We start from the raw sequence: 27,219 nt of genomic DNA, 5'->3' as shown, positions 1-27,219 counted from the left end.
TTTTTTTTTTTGGATTTTTTCTTTTTTTCGCCGTGACAATCACATTGCTGCATTTCGCAGCAATTTTTTACTTGTCTACCGTTTACACTAGTGCTAGAAAACTCTATCATACACCCTATGTAAGACAAGTCGCGTGCTTTAAATGACGTCATTGACGCGCGCCTTTTATGAATAATATTTGTTCTTAGGATGACGTCATTTTTTCCGTTATGAATCAAGTTGTGTTTTCATACGCTACTGTAAGAAAAAAGTGCGTAATGAGAATATCAATTTTCATAATTTCTGTTCCGAAAATATTTGACACGCAATATGTAAGAAAAAGAATCAAACACCGGCTATAAGTACGAGAATATGTAGCTCCCGGGTAACTGTTAGCGGCAACTAGGCAGAGCCTCGTTACCGCTGTAAACAGTTACTATCGAGTTAGATATTCCGTTCTGAACCGGCAGCCGGTGTAAGATTCTTATAATGTATTATGCGTCGCTTATTGGTTTCTTATAGTCCTTACGTTAGCATATAAACTTGGACTCAAGAGATAAAATATTGAATCACAATAGACGGTAGGATTTAGTTGTACAACATTAATTACAGATAAGATGAACAATTTTCAAAGCAATACAACACTACGCCACTTTTGAGAATACTGGTTTTTTTTTAATTCACGAGATGAAATAAAATTACATCTAACCAAAACAAACAAATTTTCATTTTATTTTACGATAAAAAAATAAATTTCCTGAATATCAACGTTGATATTAAAATCTTTTTTCCCCATTGAGAGCCTTATTTAGTCGAATTTCTCATTAAATACAAGTCTTGGGCTGAAAAATAAGTTTAACAATAACCGTTAAATGGCAGTGAAATTATTCATTTTATTATAATAATATAATGATCGCTTGTTGTTATAATTAAAACAAACAATTCTAGTAGGAGAAAATGTCCAACCATCCATCCATATTTCTGTTATATTAGGCCTGACTTTGTTAAATGTAAGCGGCCGCCATTTTTAAATGTTGTGTATTTCACGGGAGAAAACTAATGGTGTTTGATTCTGAGGGATATCATTTTGATTTGTTCGTCACACACCTTTTTACAAAAAAAGTATTTGAGGATTGTAACAGACAATAAATAAGTGTTGACAGAAGTGTAAACATTCAAAAAGTGGCTTGGAAATTGAAAAACTTGGAATAGTTGCTAAGAACGCTGGGTTTTTTTTCTTATTCTTTGAGCTGATGGCTCTCATTGCTTTTCAAGTTTTAATAAAGCACATGGCAATTATTGCTCGCAGTGTACTTAAATATGCCCAAATGTCATCAAGAGCTGTTTTGCATGTGGAAGAAATGTATTTTTCAGACTGTAAAAATGAGAGAGAAAAAGACGATATTTGGTGATTGGTAATTTGAATAAATAGAAGTTAGTTTTATTCATTTTTATTACTTTTGTTACTTATCAATTTCAGCTTTGCTTTTTTCTGAACAGCCTGACAAAAATAAAATTGAGGTACCACATGAGGAAAGGAAAATCTTAAGAAAGTAGTTTCGTCATTGAAAAGTGTGTAATTACATTTTGATAATTTTCACTGTGAAATTATCAAATATAATTTCCACGGATAAACAGTTATTCACTGAAAAGCATAATATAAACAAGTGTTATAACACTTTGACGTAACGTCATTTGCGCTATATATATATATATATATATATATATATATATATATATATATATATATATATATATATATATATATATATATATATATATATAATATATATATATAGCATTAAAGCGCGCTAATGTAAGCGGTACACTATAGGCGTGGCATTGAAAAATTAAGTTACTTTAACAGTTTACTGTTCTTATTTTATATATATGATAAAAAATATTATATTCGTTTAGATACAATACTAAATTTATTGAACTCGTTGAATAAAACAATATAATGCTCGACAGATGCTCGCATAATATGATTTTATTCAACTCGTTCTTAAACTACACCCATTCAATATCATCTATTTAATATATAAGGCTTTGCTTTGTAAAAAATATTTTAACTTGTTTGCATGCGAATCTTTTGTCTACAAATTTTACATGTATGTATAAAACGGACAAATAATGTTGATTGAATGAAAGTTAAAAAGAAAAATGAAAATAATTTAGGTGTTTCATTCTATTGTAAGATTTAGTAAACATAGTTAATTCAGTTGTAATCTTATAAATGTTTCTTTATTGTGATCTTAAGGGTTCTGATATAAAATGTTCTGTATAACGCTGCAAAATATATTCGTTTCACTACCATGAAGAAAAACAGTGGGTAACTTGTGATTTTTAAAAGTTTTACGAATAGATGGACTTTTCATTCTGACAACAAATTTTCTAACCATCGTTTGTTTGTTTGGATTTTTCAACACATAACTGGCCATATCATGCCGAATGCTATAAAAGGCTTAAAATGTTATGTAAAACTCTGTAAATGACAATAGAAATGAACCAATTATATCCTAGAATACAAGTTTATCTCTTTCAAATAATCAATTATGTTTTTTGATGGAATTGTATTAAAAAGTTCTTTGAGTGAATTTACAGAATAAAATCTATTACGGGCCTGTGAAAAATCATGACTTTCAAGAAGAAAATGCTTGACAGTAAAATTTTCATTACAACCTACACAGAAAGGGGCATTGTCATTTGTAAGGTGATAAGAATGGGTTATTTTAGTGTGTCCAATTCGGTATCGAAGAAGAACTGTTTGATCACGGCGGTTTGTCAGAGATAGAGATGGTGACACATCAAGGGATGGGTTTATATCGTGAAGTTTATTAAAAACGTCATTGTCCCAATTTGCTTTCCATTCAGATGATAAGAGTTTATTTATAGCCGGTCTAAAATCACAAGCAGGTAACAATAAGTCAATTTTTTGAAAATTTAATATAAAAAAATTGGCTTATTGTTACCTGCTTGTGATTTTAGACCGGCTATAAATAAACTCGTATCTTACCATCGAAATCAACTGAAAAGACCAAATGAGCGCTAACAATACAATATATAAAATTACTTTCAAAAACTTTTAATTTTCAGCCTGTCACACAACAAACGAAACTAATGTTTACAAAGTTTCAAATATTACCCTTTATATTAACATATACATGTATTATATTATAAGGAAGTAAAAAAAAACATTCAAGAACGAGGATATCTCATGCCTATGATTCATTATTCATTATCTGTCATGAACAGGAATAATCAAATCCATCAATTTTCTATATGTAATTAATTAATGTTTTAAATTATATGATTTTCATTGTCCGAATTAATAATGTGAGAATCTGAACAATAAATAGATCGCTACTCTGACATTTTATTTAACCACAACCATTGACATGTGCTATTTCGTAAACAAATATGTTGTAGTGAAATTTTATTGTATCCACTAATCTGGGTTATTTTGTTCATTGCGTAAATTGGATAAACGAAACAACAAGAAGCAATGGAAAATATTTTCGCAGCACATTCTCAGATTAATATTCTATGTATATATTTTTTAGTTAACAGGCACAAAAGATGCTCGCTTGTGGACCTTACGTTGACATTTCAAACCCTTGATATAATTATTAACACATTATATTGCAATTTAGGCTAACGAAAAGAAACAAAGAAATGTTTTGATTTTGTGTAGATCAAAGACTGCTGACGGCTTCATTAGAGAGCGTTTAAAAGCAAACGTTTTTTTAAGCGTTGTTATAAAAGTTTAATTTAGTTTAATAATAAGGAAATGTCACTTCATAAACTTTACCAGCAATGTTACCTGAACAAAAAAAAATAATTCGTAATTCGTAAATTAAAATTTAAAAGTGCAATATAAAATGTTAAGTTTACCTGCCGACAAAAGTTGACATTCAGTGCACAATTATGGTACATTTGCCTGTTATAATATCTTAGATACACAGTATTAACAAATATGCTCGTAGCATTCATTAACTGAACGACAGATGGAATCAACCATCCGCCGATCAAATATTAACAGTGAGAAAGTACATACATCAATTTGAACAGCCACACACGGTATTAAAACGGACTTTAGTGGCACAAACATATATAGAGAAAAAAGGACTTCCAAAAGATCGTCCAAAGCGGTGAGATTGAAGATGTTACATTGGCGGAAATGTCATATTCAAGATTCCGCCCACATCTCGAGCATCGTTTAACGCAGTCTTCAACTTCTAAGTATATATAATGGCCCGAATGTAGAAACATCCGCAGACCAACTGGTAAATTGTCAGTTAAGGTAGACCATGGGTAATGGGAACCAAAAGGAACTGTAAAATTGACAACATAGGACAGTTATATGTCTTCAAGGTCACCTGTATGCAAAATTTAAATAAAATTTACCGTGTGGTTTATGAGTTATGGATATATTACTAAACTAAGACTTTGCCATTACAAGGGCCTATTTTCATAAATAAGGAAACTCTAAATAATCTGTAATATTATCATTATAAAAAATGTTTTTTTTATTGCAAATTGCTAAGAAACAAAAAATAACAATTAGGTAACAAATTTCACAAGCAAAATGTTTATTTCTAAACAATGTGTTCTTAATATGTATAAAAATGTTACCCTACCCCACCCACTTTACACACTAAATTTACCAATTCCTTTTCTAAAATGCTTTATTCAAAATATTCCTAAAATTTTCTATGATGAGGGGCTGTTTTCAAAGTTTGCCAAAATTTTTATATTGGTTGATCACGCAAAATATAAAATACTTTTACCGTGTAGTTTTTATTTTATTAAACTTTGAATATATCTGGTATCATATTTACTATAAATTTTGGCATTATTAAGCAAATAAATACCTAAAATAATTATACGATTTAAATAAAACCCTTTTTTCTTCCATAATTGATCTGAGAGATACATAAATAATGTTAAAAAGAGAAAAAGAAAGAAAAAAAGTTGCCCCTTCTGGGGTTTGAACCCACGCCCTTCAATTTCAATGTCGTTTGCAAGCCATTTTAGCCTATTTGAATACTCTTCAAAGTGGAGGTAATGCATTACCCATGGTCTACCTTAACAACTTTTTTAGAATGAATAAATGGAGATATCAAAATTAAATTTCAATATGAAATAAAAGTCGCAGATTGAATCGATACATTTTGGGCATTTCTCAGTAAGAATGAAAGCACACTTTTTCTTCATAAAATTTTAATTGCTGATATTTCTTTTAGTATGACCATATTGCCTACTGTTACATACAAAAATGATGGCTTATTTATTAGTGATTTGTTTCGTTTGTAATGTGGACACCACTAAGAATATGAGGGTGGGTCTATGTGAAATGCAATTTGGTCAATAAATTTTAAAAAGATCAACTATTTAACAATTTTTTGAAAAAAAATCTTTCTCTACAGTTATACAAAGTTTCAGACGTTCATTCCAGTCTTAATATTCTTCAACATTGCCTTCCTTATGCATACTTTTTTATAACTGAAAATTGCTGACTCAAGTACTCCTGCAGCGATGACCTGCAAGCCTTTTTTCTGTCAAGGAAGGAAGAAAAAGTCAAAGGGTGCAAAGTCTGAAGAATACAGTGCATGTTTTAGGAATGTCATTTTTTTCTTGAAAAAAAATCGAATCAATAACAGTGTGCAGGAGCGTTATCATTCAGACAATGCATGCCTTTCATACCAGTCGAAGGACAAACTTTAGTGAGTTGTTTTTCAATTTTTCAGAACACAACATCACTGCAATACTTGGATGTGACAAAATGACCTCTCGAAATAAAAATTCGGACATCAGTTCCACGAGTATAAAAAAAAACGTAATAATTTCCTGGACACTTGTCAATCGCTTGGCAATGCGTTGTCGATGAACATTTTGGTGGACCAAATCATATTGTTACACTTGAAAACTGGCGTAAAATAGTGAAAACAGCGTTCATTACCAGTCACAGTATTAGAAATACGGCGACCGTTATATTATGGAAAACATTTTCATTATTATTTCAGCTTATTTAGCTACTTTCTCCTTCTTGTCAGATTTTAGCAAATTGAGATTGGACATCTGGACATTATTTGCCTAGTTTTCAAGCGATTCTTCCCTAGTTTTGCTCGAGCTTTTACGTGAGCCCGTATTTAACTGAGCGTTTACCAACCATACTTGTGTAAGGTAGATATATTTGTAAATGTGAATAAAATTCTTAATATTGATCACACACATGATGTTAATATCATTCGGAAGCAGACGCGTTAAAGCAAAGCATAGTATGCACGAAGACAAGAATCACGAGGTAAATTAGAAAATACACTTCATTATCATATCATCATATTGTATTCATATTGACCAACCTTCTTAATATTAGTGAAAACTGTGCAATAAACTAACTTTATGCAATTTTAAGATGCAAATGCATCAGGATATAGCATCGAAAAGGACACTTTAATAACCTGCCATGCGATTTGATCAAGGACATGATAGAAATACTATTTAGTTTTATATTATTTAGAAATCGACTTAACTTTTAAAAAAACCTCATATATAACAGCTGTTGCTTACAGATTTCATTCACTTACTAGTACCTAACAATTTCGTATGCTTCCATTTGTTTTAACCAGATATCGAATCATAAACCATAACTTAACAACTATGGATGAGGCACGTCTTCTTTGTATGATTTAACATATAATTATGTCAGAATTTAGCTATATCACATATTTACAAATATTGTTCGAAATTAGTATTTCTGTTAGTTTTTTTTCAAATTCATTTATTTCCGATTTTCTGGATAAAATTACATGTATAAGCAACATCTCTACAAAAGGCATTGTCTGTCTGTAAAGTGTTTATCAAAGCGTTCATTCTTTCTTCCGGGATAAAGCCAATATTATATTATATATAAAGTTTTAACACTAAAAAATCTTCACTGTAAATATCTATCAGGGTAATGAATGTACCGACAATGATGAAGACATGCCGAGTTCAAAGGTGTAAGATGAACCTTGTTAACTGAAAATCTACACCTTCATCTTACGTAGTAAGATAATGCATTGAAATAATTACAACATAGTTATCTGCTTTTCTAATTCTTTGAAACAAAATTCTGACAAGGTATAATTCTTATTTTATTCAAATAAATGTACTCATTAATTAAAGGTTTATAACAAGTCAAACAAGACGCCTTAGGTTACTGTAACTCACATATTGCATATAAACAAAAAAAAAGCAAATAAATTTGTTTGGTAACCCAAATTTTGAGACACTATGTCATATTTGCAAATAAAGCTGCTAATGAAAATGTCATTTTTTGTCATTTTAGTTATCCATAATTCATATACTATTAGGATTATTTGCAACGCGTTTATAGATTTCGTTAATATTCATATATCATTTTTTTATTATTCATCTGTATGATCAGCAAAACTTGCATTTATCCATATTTATTATCAAATGATCATTGCCCTTGCACTGACATGAATTTCACTCCATTAATAACATAATTAAGAATAATCTTTTAAATTGTCATTAACTGCCATTTAAGTTTTCAATTTAAGTTTGTCATTTAGCGCTCCCATGAGTGAAGTGTTTCTCCTAGAACGAACTTTATAGTATACATTGCCTCTAGAAATGATGTTAACAATATCGCTTAGAAATCAATTAATGTTTCTCCCTTGATATTTTTTTCACTTATGACAATTAGAAATCTATTCTGCATACAAAAGAAATGGGTCAATGACAGAAAAGGCCGGGTTGCATTTGTACACCAAATATCATGAGGCAGTGGTGTTACGAATAGCCATTAATGTCGAACATTTAAGTGAGTGGGTAAACCAGAAGTGGATGATCTACATACCTGAACTCTAATGCCACGGTATGGGTATATGTGTCAATGCTGTATGTCAAATATCAAAATGCTGTGATTAGTAGTTGCTGAGAAAACTGTTACAAAAATTTCCTACCATTCACCATTGTTGTTGAAAATTTAACTAAGAAGGTAAACAAGAAGTGGATGAGCTTCACACCTGAACTCAAATCACACGTTATGGGAACATGTGTCAATGCTGTATGCCAAATATCAAGAGGCTGTGATAAATAGTTGCTGAGAAAACTGTTACGAAAATTTCCTACCATTGACCATTAATGTCGAAAATTTAACTAAGTTGGTAAACAGGAAGTTGGTGGGCTACATACTTGAAATTGAATCCATCCCACGGTATTGGACCATGTGTCAATGCTGTATACCAAATATCAAGAGGATGTGATAAATAGTTGCTGAGAAAAATATTTTCTCCGCCAGTGCAACCAGGCAAATTATACTTCTTTTTTGCATTACCTTATATTACATCAAAAAGCTTAAGATGGATCTTTATTTTATATAATATAGTGAATAGACAAATTTAATTAAACAGATATAAAGAATATTTTCATACATATCTATATGATTACAGACACTTTTGTGGTAGCACTCTAATCGCGGTATCTCAAAATACTAAACCTTAAGAAAAAAGCATGCATAACCTTGTATAGCTCCGTTACTTTGACTACTTAACAGATTGACAAAAATAATATTTTTGAAGGAAACGTCACGTGATATGCAGTACTTTGAGATATGTGTTTGCGATAGAACTCACATTTTCAATTTTGAAACACAAAAAACCCGAACATATTGAGTGTAAACATTCCTGTCTTATGCCATTGATATTTGTGCCAATTAAAAATTGGGAAATGAATATGCCATCTATGGAAGATGCCACATTCGCGAATACTTTACAAATATTTTTTTTTATAATTGTTACATAATTTCAAATGAGGAAATTGTGCAAGTTTACCATATACAGCCGTTGAACATGTCGTTGTGTTGACTTCTGATTTTTTTTTTCTTCAAAATTTATTAAGGTATTAGGACCCTAATGGGCACTATCAGGAACTAAAAAATTTACATCATAGGTCAGATGTATACCTTAAAGTACACCTGTTTGCAAAATTTAAACATAGTTTACCGTACGGAAATCAAATTATGGCCACTTTTCTGAACTCAAGCTAAGATGTTATGAGGGCCCTTTTTTAGAAATGAGGAACCTTTAAATAATCTGCAATAACATTCTAATGAAAAAAGTTTTCCCATTAATTTTGGTCAGAAACAAAAAGAACCATTCAGCTAACAATCCACATAAGCAAAATTATGGTTTCTACTTAAAATTTATGAAATCTGTATAAAAATGTTACCCTACCCCACCCATTTTTACCACGTGTCTGACCATTTTTCTACTTAGGGAGCCTTATTAAAAAAATTCTTAAAATTTACCCAAATGAGTGCCTGTTTTCAAAGTTTCCCTAAATTTTTAAAAATGTATATTGGTTGATCTTGTAAATTATGAAATACTTTTACCGTCTAGTTTTGATTATATTACACTTTGAAAATATCAGGTACCATATTTTATATTAATAGATTTAGCATAATTTAGCCAATAAATACCTATATAAATTAAAAAATCAAAAATTAAACACTTTTTTCTTCCCAAATGGGACATGAGAGATACATTAATAATGTTAAAAGAAAAAAAGAAGAAAAAAAAGTTGACCCTTCTGGGGATTGAACCCATGGCCCTCATTTTCAATGTAGTAAACAGTAGTTCTAGCCTATTTGAATACTCTTCAAAGCGGAGGTAATGCATTAGGATGCTAATACCTTAAGTATTTTTTCAATTTCCCTTGATTTACTTAATAACTAGAAAAAATATTCTTTTAGTATGTTGGACTTGTGATCTCTTAAACAAGGATGCATAATACATGCAAAATGTATCTTCGACAAGGTAAGCGTTATTCAATAATTGGAAATTATGAAATAAAAATAATAAAATCAATAAAATAAATAAATATAGATAAATAAAAAGACAACCGCATTTAAAAATTCAGAGACGTTTATAATTCGTGATGCATTTGCACCATAGCATAATGTTTTTAGTAAACAATGGTATATAAATCATACTTTATGCTTTTACAATTTTTCTTATCTTAAAGACGCATGCTAAGATATCATATACAGATAACAGAAACATTTCATACGGAAAAATTCCGGGGGGGAACATTTATCTCGTGTTCGAGTTTCTTGACCTCGATTTTCTTTATTTTTGTTGGCTATTTCGGGACTTTTCAAGGGCAGATTACTTTTACATATGTCCATAAGTCTGATTAACCTTTTTATTATATTGGGTTTTGTTTCCATTTTAACCTTAGAGAAAATACAAAAGTGCATGCAATTTCATTAATGATTTGCGTTATCTTCATTCATTCATTCATTCGTTCATTCATTCATTCATTCATTCATTCATAAATCAAGGTAAAATCACAGACTTGTCATTACATGTTGAATGTAGTTTAACAGAGGAAAAATAAAAAGACTGATGAATTCTCGCCCAGATAAATCCCTTAAAAAAGCTTAAGCATTGAATTAGTGAACTGAGCATCTGTCTTCATTGAGTATTCTCCCTTCTCAAATTTGATTTATGTAAAGGTAAACTCGCACGTAAGCAAATAACTGAATGATTTTCTATTAAGACACATGGATTTCAAGTCTAAATATTTGTATGGAACACATATTGTTAAGTTCACTTTTATGTTAAAAATTTACATGTTTATCAGTTAGAAAAGATATTTAATAGTCTACAATCCCTTTTAATCTTCTTAAATGATTCCGGATACAGGAATGGCGTTCCTTAATTTTTCCCGGTGACTGTCCTTTAAATGACAAACATGATTCATATCTACATCCTGTTTTGTCCGATTCAATTTATATATCAATCAACTTTTTAGAAATTCTAGTTGAATTTTTATGTTCCAAAAATAATAGTTATCATTTTAGTTTAAACTTATTGCTTTAAAAGTCAAAATCTATTGTCAATAACGCATCCTGCAACTACCAGTACTGGTGTTATATATGAAAAGACGATAATGGCCCCAAGTAAGGATTGAACACAAACAATATTATCAGTCAATTTAAAATATTGCATTTCTGTAAACAGCCATTATATGTTTAATGAATACCAAGACAGTATGTGTCACCTCATGAGGATACTTCAACTAACGTTATGTTAAGAAAATGCTTGATTTTTAAAGTTGTTGACTATATTGTGACAAATGTGTCTTGTCCCGGAAACTTTAGTGTAGATGTACGCTATTGGTTTCACTACGTGACCGAAATCGTACAATGGGCTCATAAAATGGCGGCCTAAACGCTCGGTAAAAGCAGTGAAATTGAGATAAGCATACAGCTAACGTTAAATTCATATGTAAAACTAAGCCGCACGGAACCCTGTATAAACCCACATACTGTTCTGTTATTATTATATTGGTTACTTTGTAGTTCTCTCTGTTTAGGTCTGAAAGTCGTAAAAGTTGTTTTGGCCAAAGGGGTGAACAGGTACTAAAATGCGTTGTTTAAAAAAAAAAGAAAGAAAAGAAACGCATTTTGAGCAAAATTTGCAATGTCATTTTATACAAAATTGCAAGTTTGCCCGTCATGAACAATTTCCATCCTTTGTAAAGTTGCATAGCGAAGTTGTGCTTCTTTTGAATGAAAAACGAGTACAATCGTCAAAAAATATTTAATGAGTACAATGGTCGAACGATTATATTGCCTGTCCTATTTCGTCAAATGTTTTATGCTTGTTTCTCGCTTCCTGTCCTTCAGATCATACAAACATAATATTTGAAAGTGAAAAGCAGGAAGAAATATTAAATTAAATGAATTCAGATTACTTGATTTCATTGACGTATCTCTCAACCGTCTATATGCCGTTTAAATTACGTGTGAATCCGTTTCCCCTGAGTGCTAATCCCGCCCATACTGCAACACAAACCGGTGCAAAGTGCTCATTAGACATTACCAAAACTCCAACCCATCTTAAAGTCTATACAAAGCCTTTACTCATATGTAAAAATAACTGGGGTCCAGTCATCACCAGCTCAATAGCAAAATGATGTATTATGTTCATTCCAAACTGTTTGTGAACCCTTTAAGCACGCCAGCACAATTCTGCAAATGGCCTAATAACTTTGTTGTGGTACGATATCGGTGGCACCGAGCTCGATCTTGAAATGTAGTGGTTAAGTGTTCTCAACAATGCAACGCATTTCCAGTTGTAAGGAATTGATTCGACATTCATTGAGATAACACTCTAGTACAAGCTAAGGGTATTCGTAATCTGCTTGAATACCTAGCTTGAAGCATGCCAATGCACGTATGCATCTGAGTCTCGCTTAGATAACTTCGTATCGTTGATCTGCTATACTGACAAATTGACAATGTATATTCAGTAAAAGATCAACAAAAGAGTAAAGCTAAATGTAAAAATGTGCATAAATGTTTCGGGCCATGTGTAGTCAGTTTTCATGTGTATAACATTCCACTGGCTTCCTGTGTGCGGTGTACATATCGTGTCAAATCGCCATCTGCTCTACAGCTTTAAGAGACCCACATATTGGTTTATCTTTGGTAAATATCTAATAATTGAATCGTGGTTAAATGAACAAGATACCTTTTAACAAAAGAACAACAACAAAAAACAACAAAAAAAACAACAAACAAACAAACAAACAGAAAACACAGAAAAAGGTTTGTTTTTTGTGTTGTTTTACTTTTGGGGGACCTTCTTTGATTTATTATACTCGTATAATATTAATGTTCATACTAAACCTCTTACAACTGTTCAACAAGTCAACAATTTTTTTTCAAGAAATAGTATATAGAAATATAAAAAAAAAATATATTTCTAATGTTTTTAATCACTATTTGAAATATTTATTGAAGATGTGCCCACTTAAAATTGATTTAAACACATCGTGTGCAACCTTATCGATCTCTTAACAACATAATGTGTTGTTAAAGCTGAACTTGAACCTTTAGATGGGAAGGTTTTTATTAACATTTCAAAAGGTGATACATACAATTTTAAAGGAGTGGGTTGCGTATGTAAGTCATGATATGTTTCAATCAACACCTGGCAAGAAGGAATAACAGGAAGTATCTTTTAAACCGATACTCGGTCGAAGTGAATCTGTTTCACATGCAAAATTATGTTATTTCTAAGTTTTCAATACAAATAGAATGTAAGCAATGTTTGCATAACAATAACATGATAATTATTTTTGTAGCTATTAAGAAAATACCCAATTAGTTTTGATTGAAATTAAGTTATAGCATAGTTATATTAATGCTTTTCAAAGGAGAACAACATCTATTTTAGGTGTCCCTTTTACTTGTTTTACGTTTGACTTTTTTAAATTTTGTAATCATTTATAAGTAAATCTAAAAATTAAAAAAATATCCTCAATTCCATTCTATTCAATTCTATTCAATTCTTTACAGGTGATTCAGACCACCAACCCATACATCACAATTGACACAAAACATATTTCAATATTATAATACATATTCACAAATACGGTGAAAATCTACAGTAATTAACATATTAACATTTATAAACAAGAATGAAAGTAGTTTTATAAATACAAAATAATAAAAAGTGACTATTTTATTTGCCTGTTCCTGCATCTTGAAGAAACGAAAAACAAGAAATAACAGGAACAACATTATTCTAAATATGCCCTTAAATAAGGAATATAACCTTCAAGTGTTAAATTTAGATAATCTAGATTGTTACTTTAATTAATTGACATATTAAAATTAATCTACATGTTTACACTGTAATAATGATGACATCGGCTTTAGAGCATAATAAATTAACATAGCTAAAAATTTTATTGTATGTAATTTTCAGGATGACATGAATACATGAACTTGGTTCTAATTTGAATTATTAGAGAGTTGAGAGTTATCAAATATGTGACGTAAGAGTATCCAAAATTTGTTGTTAGGGTTATCAACAAAATTTTAAATCCGTGCGAGTTATTGACTTTATTCCATTTGAAAACAAGAAGGGCTGTCTTTTTAAGAGTTATTCTTTCACGTTGATTTAAATGCCAAGATTAAGGGGACGGTATGATAAATGTTATCTGATGTAATGTGTACGAAGTAACTGAATTTAGTTATAATATCATTTTATCATGTACATGGTGTCTATGTGACTGAAAAATTTTACATGTATATCTAAAATATATATCAAAGAAAGCATAATAGTTTTGCATGTAGGATTCATAAACACCATATACAATATATCCACGAGTGGCGTAGAAACGAGTAAACATAGATGATGATGATTTTACCTACATACAAAATAGACACATTTTCTATGTATTTCACGCTTTTTTAGTCGTTTTAATTCAATTTTAATACTTGTTTTGTCGCGTACATAACATCATGTTATCATGACAACAGATTGTTCTCGATGAAAAATAGTTCTTTTAAATTTCAGGAATATCTAAGATATATTATTTCATCCGCACCGACCACTGTGAAAATCATAAATTGGTAATTTCACTATCTTCTGAAAAGTATGTAATAGATATGAATGTACTTGTTTTCTGATCATCTGGGGTGGAAAACTAGGCCACACGTCAGGCACTTGTCAACGCCAAATATCCTGGAAAATTGTCAAAACGATTTTGATAATTTCTAGCTCAGCTTGAGCCCAACATGGGTCATCTTGGGTGAAAAACTAGGTCACATAACCCAAAATGGAAAATTTGTTAACACTCGAGGTAACATTATGTGTCCAAATATTGTCAGAAAGATCATTTCAGTTAATTTTAGCTCAACTTTAAATACGGATCATCTGGAGAAACCTTTTTATTAAAAGCAATCATACTCAGATCAGCAATTTATGGCCATCATGGCCCTTTTGTGTTCAGGATTAATAATAATTTTCTACACAAGAACTTAAATAAATAAAAAAAAAACTTATTTGCATAAGGGAAATTAACTCTAAAATACATTTCCGGAAATAAAGTATTTGTTACCTCCAGTGCTTTTTTCCGTATAAGAAATATTGTAAATACTTTTAAGAAATAGTACATTGAGCTGAGGTCCTCCTAGCATTATAGTTACTAAACAGTCAACCTGAAACGTTTAATATATCAACGTTGGAGACTTAGGTACAGCTGACTGTTAATCCATTATAATGCTGAGGTTTGGGGTTGTGTTCTATTTGCACTTTACTATATATCAAAATGGTTTAAAGTCTATTTAATGTAAAATTTTCTGAAAACATTCAGCAGTTCATTACCACGCATAATGCACGTTGTTTAAAACATCATAATGGTTGCAAACTACTTATTTTAATGATTCAATAAAAAGATAATAGTGCCTGTTCAGTAGGTCATTTTAACTTTTTTTGTTGGAGCAATGACGTCATTCTATAAATTAAAATCTCTTTGGATAGAAAAGAAGGAACATGTAAGGTATAATATTGTTTGTTATTGTAAATGAAATATGTGAAACAGAATATAGTTTATTGATTTCAGATTGATTTAAGATGGTCATGAGTTTAAATTTACTATAAATATTGTTAATAAAAAAATTTTTTGGAGATAACAGCTGGTTGGTGGTTCTACTCAATCCTGAAATGATGCATGGATTACCAACAATGATGCATTTTTATCAGTAAAATTTCAAACTAATTTTTTTCTCCATGTAAATAATGTTTTCTAGCTAATCATTACCGAAAAAAACTTAATACTCGTATTACAGCTTTATTAACATAGTGCGGAAAAAATGAGAAACTTTAATAAAACTGAGGGAGAGAGAGAGAGAGAGAGAGGGAGAGAGGGGGAGGGAGAGAGAGAGAGAGAGAGAGAGAGCCTCCACTTCGTATATGCATAATAGCTTGTCCTGATTGATTTATTATGACTTAATTATTCAAAGTTTAACATGAGAAACAAAAATTCATGGTCATAGATATAATGTACCTAGTTACATGTAAATTTCTGATTGTTACAGAAACCAGTGTATAGTGTCAAATGAAACCTTCCTTCAGCAGTTGCCATATATATAACCGATCGCGATACAAAAACATGAAGTCACCAATATGCTATCATTTTTATTTCTTATAACCTTTTTACTTCTGGTATCTTGTTACAATTTTCAAAAGTTAACAATTGACCATAGATAAACGTTTGCTCTTTGGCAGTTGGTATAATCATACTGTTTTGGTATTTTGTATGGAAGTCAAAATACTACTTTCATTAAATTCTACTGTCTTTAATTGAATGTTCAGCGCTTATAAATCTCTTCAGTTATTAAATATCTAATAAATCAATTACTAAACACGTAGTTGCCTTTTCAAATAATTTCTGAGGCAAATGGGCGAAACAAAACTCACAATCCTTTATAAATCGTAATAGGAATACTAATTTATAATTAGGTTTTAATCAATATGAGTGTACAATGTTTTGCAAAATTATATAAAAGTCATGTATATATATAAAAAACGGAAAGTGTTATTCCCTGCGGTCCGGAGACCGCAGGGTATTGGTACGCGTTTTACTTTTGAGGCATGGAGGAGCACGTGACCAGTTTTCGGTGCATGGAGGAGCATGTGATCTGTAAACCGTACACGATTGGTTAATTGACCTTTTCGATAACCTGGCTAAATACCGTTTGTCGTTACTTTACGGAATTACCTCTAAGGAATTAGTCAGAATTAAACCTAATTAAGAACAAAAACCTATTACGTGATATTTCTAATTTTCTATAATTATTTTACCGTTTAAGGTGGAAAAACTTGAATGATTTATTTGAAAATTATCATTGTTTCTTTAATATATGTATCTCAAATTTTACAAACAATAAATTGTTTATACTGAAAATCTACAAAATTAAAATATTCGTAGTGGCATCTGCCATAATAAATAGAGATATTTTCTGCGTAAACTTGTGTGTTTACTTTATTTTTTTTTTTGCTTTTAATTATTCATAATATGGTAGGCCTATTTAATCATTTTCTTAAAAAGAAATAATTGTTTTATGTTCGACCTTCTCCGGTCATCAACGGTCACCAGTTTTGAAAGACCTTCTTCTATATTGATCGATTATTGTCAACTATATTCCTGATATAAACGTTTATTTATTCCCCTCTGCCAAAACGGTGTTGAAAATAATAAACTAACACTATAAAACCTTCACTATAACAACTTTAAAAACGCAACTTAGTTATATATACTGTGATTACATTGTTTGACTTCATTAACATGTCCATTGCATACTGATTGTTCGGTGAATGCACAGACTATATTAATCTCCGATACGTATTCAGTAATTTTTGTGACATGAACGAAGTAAAATGTGATTGAATTTAATTTGTTTGTATGAAATAGTTGAACTAAGCGTAAAAGCACACAATGGTAAACTTCTAAATGTCCTATGTGCTGTTAGATCGAGACCGCGAAGGTTCGTGTTTTTTCTACACTATTGAAGCTAGGATTGTTTTCATGTTGGTCGTTTTTGTTTTAATAATATATTTGCTGTTATTTTGGCAAAGTCTATACTTTTTTGAAAAACATGGTTAAAGATTAAATATTTCTTTCGTTACTGGGTTCAATACCAACACTTTTCTGTTCTGTTCATCAAGTTACTGTCAACTTCTCCTTCTTGAAATGCTGCTCTCATTGCAAAAACATGGGTCTTACATGACATTTTTTTTTGTTATGTGGTACTTTTAGTTTCTTCTTTTTGGCCTATTTCAACTTAGGTGGCTCCTGTATTTCTACGTGAATACTGTATAATCACCCTTAGGATATGTTGCCTGTTTTTTTTTTAATTTGTCTTTTGACGTCTTATCTGTGAAATGCAAGCTTCATAGTTCAAAATTCCATTTTAAATAGTTCCGCCTATTGTTTTCTTGTTAAGAGCACATGCATTCTATTACTTGGGGACAATACGCCGCTTTTAATGGATTGGCACTACTGTGTCGCATTTAAGGTTCCATGATAACCGCCGTATGAACACATCTGCGGATGTTTCTAAATCCAACATTTCACCGTTTTCGTGTCTAAATGTTGAATTCTGCTGAAGCCGGTGCTAGGGGCATGAACGGTAACCTACACTTTTCAGTACCGTCCATGAACAGAATCAATCAAGCCGAGCCTGCAACATTTTCAGTGTTGTCGTCAGGCTATTCTACTGAACACGTATTGTGGAAGGTACAGGGAAACAACTCTGACAACAAAATATAAATAAACATCACGACTACTTACCCTTTTACAATCGGAATAAAAGAAGCCAAGTACTATTTATTTCGGATTGATAGCACGCCTGTTTAACAATAGAGCTACCTCTTTCGGAAGAATACGATAAATCGCTCTATCGCTTATTCCGAGCTATTGCATGTCGCTAAAATTTGAAATTTGGTGTTAACAAAGGAAAAGGGTTGTCATATATATATATAAAAATTCTACACCATATATCGAAATTCGGAGAATGCTAGACCATGTAGATTTGATTAAAGTTTCAAGGAAACGTAAAATCGAATAACTTGTGTTTGAAATAAAGTTGTGGCGGCTTTTCCCAGTAAGCGAATTTAACGTTGAAATGGACAGCTTCATCATAGAACAAAATATTTTTTCTCTAAATTTCATCTAAACAGCGATTCAGATTAAAAAACAAAAACATTTCGAGTAGATAAATGGTATAGGAAGCATATAAAATTGAAATCAGTACAAACATTTATTAGCAAAGAAAATATAGGATTTTTATTCTGCGAGACAGCTCTGTCGTGAAAGAGGAAGTCATGTCGTCAATGAGTTAGTTCTATAATTTCAAGATATGGGCAAATAATGTAAAAAGCTTTGGGTGAAAAAGATCTATAGGATATTGGTACAACGGGTATCATTATGAAGAAAGATATCAACTTTTGACAATATTTGTTTTATATTATCATTTATTTCTGCTACATCATTCACGAAGTGATCTTACTTTTATCCCAACTTCAGGATGAGCAGTAGGCTGTACAAATGTGACTTCACAATTCAAATGTACACACACAATTACCTAACAGGGACACAGTATGTATCAAATTAGTATGCCTAAGAGTTTGAAGCGTCACATAGTAACCGTTAACATGAGAAAAGAAATAAAAATGCAACAGTTGTGACTTCAAGTATACGTTGAGCTTTTGCTGTAATTGATTTAAAGATAAGTCTGAGAAGATCTTGCTCTCTATTTTAAATGTCAAGCTTGTTTTCATTTTAGCTAGTGTACTAGTATCTTCATTGTTTCCAGCTATTCAGAAAGCTACATTTCTTTTTTTCAATATCAAGTGACACAGTTTGCATGCATTGTGCAAAAGTAACGCAGAATTGTGCAATTTAGCGGCCTAAATGAGTTCCACGGAAAGTAACTAAACCAATATCTTAATTGGAGAAGTAAATTAGTGCATACGGTTGATGAGACATTATACTTGAACAACCTCATCAAAAATATTTCCATGGCAATGTTTATTTCTCAAAATTATACGTGATAATTTTGATCTGACTTTTGAGTTTCGTCGTATCTTAAAATACAATATCGTATCTATTAATTATATGGATTTTGATATTCGGTGTACCCGACACATTAGCAAAACTGCTCGTCCCTTGATATGCAGTAAAACGGATGAATATTTACCATGTTTATGTTTTGTAAGTTCTGTACAAAAATTAAAACTTATAATGACTGTATTTTTAAGATAAGTTCTTAAATTAAGAACTTAACTTAACAATACATGTTAAGATTTAAATTTTAATACTTTGTACATAACCATAGAGCTATCTCATTTTTTTCTGTTTCGTGTTATGATTTTTAAATTTTACTTATGTTTATGATAAAAGAAAGAAATAATAAAGTTTGTTTTCTTTTTTTAAAGAAACATGTCAGAAAAGATAAAATGTCTAAAAAATTTAAACATTTTTGCCAGCTGTTGGGAATATGTATTTGAAAATTGGAAAAGAGAGGAATTTTTGGATCTAGAATGACTTCTCACTCAAAAAATCTGTTCACTCAAATACAATAACTTGAGACCATTCGTAAAAACGAATTAATATTTCATAAAATCGAATTAATATTTCGTAATTACAAAATAATATTTCGTATTGATAGGTAGGGTTAAAGTTTTAGAAAAAGGTTAGAGTTACCTTTGTAATATTGACATCAATTCTTACGGTATATGTACATGAACTCTGAAGGCTATTTTGTAGAAACGTATTAATATCATAAGCAAGATTATTTAAGACTTTGGACAGACAGTATAATCGATGAATGACAGACGGACAAAAACAATATACCCGCCGAATCATTTGACACGTGGGACATAAAAAAACTGTTGAATCTTGGGTCCAAGGATAATTGAGGAGAATCAAGGTATTAAATTTTAATTATTTTGTTTTTAACCTTTTTGTAATTTAGATTTATGAAACTTAATTATTGAAACAATATGTTATTAATAAGTTATTCTGAAATTGTTAGAAAATTCATATAATGGGAGATTTTATAGTCACCTGTGGTAGCACAGGTTGCAAAGCCACGCTGACGCCCCATCTCTCATCTCATTCATTTCCGGTTACATGCATCTTTTTAAATGATAGCAGAAGTTTGAACTGTTGATCATATTTCTGTAAAATACCCATATGCTAGAGAGAACGAGTTCAGTGTTTGTCTAACGGCAACAAATGATGTATTTTTAGAACAGTAACAAGAAAAGTTTATCCACGCAAAAACGGCCGGTAATACAGTTTGTTGTGAAATGTACAGGTTTATCATGATAAGTTCCATTAACTTCTCCTTAACGAGGAATAAAATTATCATAAAACAATTTTTGTGATATAAATACTTAGATAATGGACAATGTTCAAACTAGCAAAATCATGTTCTGTATATAATGAACATTAACAGAATAGTACAAATACACGCCAGGACCAGAATTCACACTTTACGCTAAAGACTTGCAGACAGTGTTAATAATAACAATATTACCAAAACTTATGACTGCGCTAATGCAAACTCTCACTTAACAATAATATTTTCCAGGAAATGTACGTATTTTTGAGGACAGCTTTCCAAAACATTTTCCGAATGGAAACTTTCTGTTTATATAATTTATACATGGACGGTAGTTTGCACTTGACAGTACCGTCCATGAACATGCTCAATCAAACCGAGCCTGCAACATTTCCAATTTTTCAGTTATGGACTGTCTTTCATCTGTTTGTTTATTTTCTTTATCATTTGCATACATGTATATATTGATTAATTGTAATAGTATTTGAAGTTTGAACAGCCACCATTGGCTTATTGATTTTCATGTATTGTATAAGAATATTCTACTGTATAAACTTACTGGTTTTGACCTTTTGTTTAATTAACTGTCTATCTGTATAGAAAATATACATAATGAACTAAGTGATTTCTGACTTCTAACTACTCCCTGCACACCGCTATGGGTTCAGAATCCTTCAGGGAAACTTGGATTCTTGTATGTACAAAGGCTATTAAATAAGCTAACGGAATGTCGGTGGTTCTAATAGGGTGCACGTTTGTAGCTGAATTAATGCATGCAGTGGCATCTGAGGTATTCCTCTATCATTAAAGCTGCACAATCGGCTGGTGAGTTTTAATGTGTTGGTGCAAAGTAAAGCTCGATCCTAAAAAGTAGCATTAAGTAAGCCAGTCAGCCAATTTGCATAAAAAACTATAAAAAATGAAAAGGTCCATCTTCAACCCAAGTATTAGTACTGCAAGCCAAAGCGTTTCTCTAGTTATAGGAGATTAAGACTACTTGCCTCAAAACCATTTACCAGTCATGGCTATTATTCAGAAAGAAAACCGGATAGATGCATCAAAACTTGGTAACTCACACATTTTAATAAAATAAACAACCATTTAAAACATAGTAAGTTTATTTAAAAGGAACACACAAATCATATAAGCATTGTACATGGTATTAACACAATGATGAGAATATTACATGTTACCTATTTATCAAGTCAGTTAGATATAAGTCAAGTGTGATTAATAAAGGAAATGATTTGATGAAAAAAAACAACAACAAAAAAAGCAACATTTTGTTTGGTTATAAATGTGACTCAAGCATTCAGCGTCCTCATTGATTTATTTATTTTACTATATATATTAAGCGTCGATCCGATTATTTCATCCAAATACTTTTTAACACGGTAAAAGCTTTTCTGATATACTAGCCTTACTTATTAAGTCCAGTTTATCTAAATTTACAGTACATTCTCCCAAGCATGTATTTTTCCTTGTCGAAAATAATGCTGATTTCCTATAAACCTTTATATACAGGTACTGAACGCTGTCAGCTGCTGTGTTTTTGAAGAATATGTCGCAATCAAAATTAATGATGTCTCGATGTTTTTTCGTTTTTGTCCTTTTTGACTTCCCGCTTTGTGAAATAAGAGAAACGCTTACAAATATGTTACAATTGCCCACTTGTTTCAAAGCAGACACATTTTGTACAGTAACTTTAAGTCTCTCTGTAACAAGCAAATATTGAATGGAAATTTTAATTTCTCCCACATAATTCCTTAAATCTTTTATTGACTCTATAGTAAGTCTTTCAGCTCCATTGTTTTTATAATTCTTTAAATCTGCTTCTTCTTTTGTAGCTAAGTTAAATGAGGATCCTTCAGGTGACTCTTTGCATGCTGGTTTTGTATTCAGAATGTTCACGTCATTTGGTCTCGGGCGATTGAATGTCTCATCTGATTTAAAATGCTGCTTCATACATACAAGTTCTTCATCATCCAACTCATTCAGTGCATTGTATATGAATTGTTTGGTGGTTGAGTCTAATTTTGAGGATACCCTTTCACATGCCTCTTTCTTGTTACAAATCATTTTATTTATTTCTTCCTCAGACTCGAGGGTAAATCTCTTTTGGCTTGACAACAGACCCTTCAAATCGGAGTTTGATTTGCGGAAAGTCTTTCTTTGATCATTTGGACTCCTTGGATATAGATTATCTCGTCTTTCTAACGGATGAAAGGTAAATATTGCCTCCGATAAAGATTTTCGAATAACTTTTGGTGTTACTTCCTCTGGAATTTGTGACATCCAATCCACACATTTTCGTCTGTTGTATGTTAAAGAAGGTTGCTTGTCGCATATACAATGTCCGGAGTTGGAAAGCATTGAACAACATCTCTCAATGTTTGTCTGTGGACATAAACCTGTATCTTCTGCTGTTTTCAATTGATTGAGCGTACCAGTATTCTCATTTTCAAGTTTTCCATTTAATTTAATGGTGTTGCATGAGTCTTTATCTACAAATAACGAATGTATGCCATTCAAAGAATTGACAGACTTTATGCTATCAAATAATGTTAGCGCGGAAGATTTTGCCTCTGTAATCACACTATCAAATGAGTCCGCAACGCCTCTTAACCAGCCTTGAAAAACAGGAGCATTGGCTTCCAAAGAGCTTCGTCGTTTAAATTCGACAAACAAATCCTTTTTAAAAGATGATGTGGAAAAAGTATTACGTCTTGGTCTTGATCCTTCCATCTTCGTTTGCTTATTGAGACTGTGTTTCTGCCAAGTAGCAGCGATGTTATATATTCTGCTTGAGATGTGCTAATTATAAAAGTCTCCTGCTATCAAGACAGTTTTATAACTAAAACAAAGCAAATATTGAAAGCATTGTTTTCATACAAGTTATCAATATTTTCATTTGCCTATGTTCATTTTGTATTCCATATCTATTAAAGCAACATGCCTCCAGATTAGGGCTTATTTTAATGAAAATCTTAGAATTTATAAAAAAGTAAAAATATGTGAAATAGACAAGGAAAATAATTTATACATTGCAAACGGCACTAACAATCCACGTTTATTACCAAAAAGAGGTCAAAATATGCAAAAAGGTAGAAATATTGTGATAAATACGGCAAAATCGACCATTTATCTTACAAAACATGTAAATAATTGCTTGAATCTTGTATCTTTTTTTTCAACGAAATCTAAGTAAATTTTTCTCACTTTGATTTTCCTGAAATATTTTGTGTCATTTAAAAACACTTTAACACGACTGATACGGCAGATAATTTCAGAAAATTTGGCTGTCCTGGTTGTTCCAATAATGGTTAATCATATCTATCGTTCTAAAAGTACACCTGCACTTTCATCTCATAACATGAGTCAAAATGATCAATAAACATCAAATAGGAATGTCAATGTTGGCGTCTCATGTAAACAACATTAGTTTTAATAACGCAACCATATATCGACCAAATCTACAATCGATGTTTTTTTTTATCAAAACACAAATGGTGAAACATTTCCATCATCCTTCTTAAGACGCGAGTTATCAACCATTGAAGCAATTAATGTAAAATAAATTGTTATGAAATTATTCGAATGATGGATACTGTAACATAGTCAACTAGGAGACCACACTTTTTATGTTTTTTAAGTTAAAATTACTTTAGATTTTGCCATTGTTGCATCCAATTTCATAGCCTTGTTCATATGTATATATTCAATGACTACATCGTAACAAGCGTCATAAACGGTTATGTATAAAATGAAATGAGCCGCGTCACGACAAAACCAACATAATGGGTTTGCGACCAGCATGGATCCAGACCAGCCTGCTCTTCCGCGCAGTCTGATCAGGATCCATGCTGTTCGCTTACCAACTATATTACAAGTAGAGAATCTGATAGCGAACAGCCTAGATCCTGACCAGACTGCGCGGATGCGGAAGCTGGTCTGAATCCATGCTAGTCGCAAACCCATTATGTTGGTTTTGTCATGACGCGGCTCAAATATGAAACAAATCTACTTATCATTTCTACTAGTATGTCCATATGACATAATTTGAGGAAAATACTTATATATTATTGGTCATGGCCAAATCTAAATAAATTCATATCAATTATGAAATGTACAAATAAAACTGTCTAGTTGTTGAAATCTGTATAGTCAGCGTTGCAACTAAGAATAAAATATATTTAATACATTTATTTGAAAACATATATATCCAAGTATATACAAAGAGAAATATGTTTGATCATTTATAATGTATCATATTTTTCTGCACGTTATAGTGTACCGCCAAAAAGTTTCAAATATATAAACGCGTGACTATTCATTCCATATTCACCCCTTATCTAAGTAATGATTAACTGGAACATTGAAATGTCATAGCATGTATTCCCTACAGTCGTTATTTTTAAGTAACGGCAATGTAGCGTTCAATCAATTTTAATTTAGATTGGCTTATTAATGTTAAATAAGTTTTAAAAAGTAACCATTCGTCCATTGAAGTATAACAAAGTACGGCATTTTCGTCCTGTTATCTATGTTAAAATCAGTTGTTTTGGTTATTTTGGTTTTATTAAAGTTTATACATAATTTATTTTAGTTTGTTTGTGTTGGAAGCTATAAGTTAATAGAAACAGTCTCGAATGCTTGCTTTTATAACTTTATTTCTTATTACACACCATTGGATGGTATTTGTAAAGATAGAGAAATTGACTAACAAATTAAAGCATGATATATGCAAAGAAGCAAGCAGCAATTTCTGTTTTCAGATGACTGATTGTTTTAATGATCTGCTGCATAATGCCATACAAAATACTTATATAACCTTAATTAGTATTCAATTTGTAAAAAGCAAACAACATTGGTGTATAAGGTAAATGTGGTGAATATAGAAATGAAACCATAGATTCACAACTGGAGATCAATAATACACTCATAAAATGCATGAGGGTTATGTCTGATGTCAAACTTACCTCGACTTTAGAATTCGAATATAATAAAACAGTTTATCACACACTCGTGCCGATTTTGCGACTCCGTAAATATGGTATTGCACGGCAGTGCATATATTTTGACGTGACGTCATTAGCGTTATACAATATTAGTGTAAAGACGCGCTAAATTTTAGCGTTAAATAGGCGCGTCAATGAAAAATGACTCTTGTTTCATTTTTAACGGTCTTTATTTTTGGTATGTGATAAATAGAATATTAAAATCGTGTAAGTTCATAACTGAATTTATTGCACTCGTTAAATAAAATAATATTATGCTCGCCAGAGGCTCGCATAATATATTCAACTCGTGCAATAAATTCAGTATGGAACTCACACTCATTCACTATCCTCTATTGATTGATCCATTGATTTTAATTGAACATTCTTTTGTACTTGAATGTTCTGTCGTTTTATTACTTTTCTAGAGCGGGAATAAAATAAATGTCACAGCCAGCTTAATTTATTTGAATGTTCAGCAGATTACTGAAGCATGTTGTCGGACCCACTTTCATACAGTTACCACAGTTAGCAGAACACATGTATGATGTATATTTGATAGGTCTTATTTGAAATTTCGTCTCTGCATAGAAAATCAAATCTTTATTTAAAAGCTATATTTAATAACTGTGTAACGAGTTAACAAACAAAAAAATCGACAGGCCCACTGAAATGTTAAATTTATTTGTTTGTTTACATTTTGGATGGGTTTCTTGTTGTTGTTAGTAAGTTAGTTGGTTAATTGGTTGGTTGGTTGGTTCTTGTGATCGTTCGTTTGTTCGTTATAGTTTACCTTAGTTTGTTAAATAGTTTGTTAGTTAGTGAGTAAGTTAGTTAGTTAGTTAGTAAGTTAGTTAGTTAGTAAGTTAGTTAGTAAGTAAGTTAGTTAGTTAGTTAGTTGGTTAGTTAGTTAGTTAGTTAGTTAGTTAGTTAGTTAGTTAGTTAGTTAGTTAGTTAGTTAGTTAGTTAGTTAGTTAGTTAGTTAGTTAGTTAGTTAGTTAGTTAGTTAGTTAGTTAGTTAGTTAGTTAGGTGAATCGCCCCGTCCTCAACTGTTTCTCACCATGAAAAATCTAGTACAGTTATCACAATGGAATATTAAAAGTTGCTCTGTCTCTGGATAAAAAGCTAATTATGCATCAGTAATGTAATGAAGTTTGTTCATCTAATAAGCTTCTAATATCATCTTTGGGTCAAACCTAACACGGGAAATTCGTTCATTAAGAGACAATTAAGGTCCTGCTAAATTGGACTCAATTTACCAACAATGTTAAAGACATAAGAAGTAATTGAAGGGCAAATGGTGATCTTTCTACTAGAGTTAAGCAAAAATAATCCCCCACACGCTAATTGACTTTATACTACAAAAAATATTGCTTGAATTTGTTATAATAACAAATAATTGTTGTTGTTGATGTTGCTGATGTGATTGTATCATTAGAAGTTGTGCTATTAACGGTATGAAAAACGTTTTCATGGTTTTCTAAGAAATTATATGAAAATGATAAATGGTTTATCTTGAA

This window comes from Ruditapes philippinarum, unplaced genomic scaffold, assembly GCF_026571515.1.
Source record: "Ruditapes philippinarum isolate M1 unplaced genomic scaffold, ASM2657151v2 ctg1620_1_1_1_1, whole genome shotgun sequence".
Taxonomy (NCBI): Eukaryota; Metazoa; Mollusca; class Bivalvia; order Venerida; family Veneridae; genus Ruditapes; species Ruditapes philippinarum.
This window is presented reverse-complemented; position numbering follows the sequence as displayed.